The 1703-nt window shown below is 38.5% G+C and overlaps 1 long non-coding RNA gene across 1 annotated transcript; it reads left to right on the top strand.

Annotated features, from left to right (window-relative positions):
* The first annotated feature begins 325 nt into the window (after nt 1-325).
* LOC107181827 lies at nt 326-695 on the top strand. The gene is made up of 2 exons (XR_001512527.1): nt 326-540; nt 582-695. It is a non-coding gene; the product is annotated as an uncharacterized LOC107181827 (long non-coding RNA).
* The last annotated feature ends 1008 nt before the right edge of the window (nt 696-1703 follow it).

Here is a 1703-nt window from a genome sequence, read left to right as displayed (position 1 = left end):
ATTCCTCTCTCTCTAAAAAAAGTAAAAAAACATATCCTTGGGTGAGGATTAAAAAAATATTAAACCGCCGAAACCGGTTTGGCTCGGTGGATAGAGCGTCGGCCTGCGGACTGAAAGGTCCCAGGTTCGATTCCGGTCAAGGGCATGTACATCGATGTTTCTAACTATCTCTCTCATTTCCTCTCTGTAAAAACTCAATAAAATATGTTAAAAAAATATTAAACCAATTGCAGGTTAATATAAATGACATTTTTTAAAAATAGTGAGAAAAGTATCGTTTTACACTTTATAAATCTCTTAAAACTTGTTTTAATTAAAAGTAACTTGAGCCCTGACCAGTGTGGCTCAGTTGGTTGGGTGGCGTCCCGGGCACTGAGAAGTTGCTGGTTCTGTCAGCAGTCGACAAGAGGGTCTCTGGCCGGAGACAATTCTTGTCTTGCTTGTAGGGATAAATTCAAACGAGACAACAAATAACAGCAAAAGCAGGCAAGGATTTATTTGTAGGAAAGCAAGACACTCAAAGAGGACCTGAGTGGGCAGGTCAGCTGGATGAAACCAAACCGAGTGCCCTGAGTGGGCAGGTCAGCTATCAGAGACCGAACCGATGCCCCTCTTGGTTAGGATTTGGGATATTTGTACCCCTAGACTGGAGTAGGTCTCAATAAGTTGCCCCCTCCCATGTTTCTTAAAAAAAATAGTTATAAGGCTGCTTCATCGAGGTGTTATTCACTGGTTAGACCACATCCTAGAGGGCTCTGAATCTTTCCTGCTCACGTAGGGGCCTCCCCCTCCACTGCCTATTTGCAGTTTACCACAGCTCACACTTACTTCTTCCAAGCCTCAGCTGCCTCTGCCAGCTTATGTCTTTCTATTTGCTTACTCAGTTTGATTCCCCATCAGGACAGGAGGCAGCCAATCAATGTTTCACTCTCGCATCAATGTTTCTCCCTCTCTCTCTCTCCCTTTTCCTCTAAAAATCAATAAAAATATATTTAAAAAAAATAAAAATAGCTTGATTTTCTTATATGTTTATGCATTTTAATCTGTTTCAGCTGAAGTATTTGGAGAAAACCTGTCCTCATACAGATAAATAATTGAAAAAAGGAGGAGAGATATTTTAATACCCTTTTCAAATCATGTTGGATATTCTCCTTTGATTGTACACCAAACCATGATAAGTGGTAGTTTCTTCAAGGATAATTATAATGTATTTGAAACCATATCAGTGAACTTTTTTGTATTACAATAAAACTCATTGGTCTATTTTGCAATTTGAATGGATCTTCTACCCAAGCGTGATCATGCATTGGTCACTTTGAAAATATTGGTTCATTCAGTAATGCAGATATTCCAAATGTTGATATATTTCATTATCTAATATAAAAAATAATAACATTCATTCAAATCACAACCAATCCCATCAGCAAAATCTTTAAGTGTTGGGAAACTGCCAAGTTCACTGTATAGATACAGGTTTTCCAAAAGTATAATTTTCACTTGAATTCTCAAATTTTATCATTGGCAACAAATATTATAAGTTGTTTTCCTTTAAGTCACAGGCTCACTTTGTTCATTTTTTTTAAAAAATGTGTTTTGATTTTTAGAGAAAGAAGGACAGGGAGAGGGAGAGAGAAAGAGAAACATGATGTGAGAGGGTACCACTGATCAGCTGCTTTCTGCACGTTCCCCCCCCCCCCCCCACC

This window comes from Myotis davidii, unplaced genomic scaffold, assembly GCF_000327345.1.
Source record: "Myotis davidii unplaced genomic scaffold, ASM32734v1 scaffold653, whole genome shotgun sequence".
Lineage (NCBI taxonomy): Eukaryota > Metazoa > Chordata > Mammalia > Chiroptera > Vespertilionidae > Myotis > Myotis davidii.
Note: the sequence above shows the minus strand (reverse complement) of the source record. Positions and strands in the feature narration are given on the sequence as shown.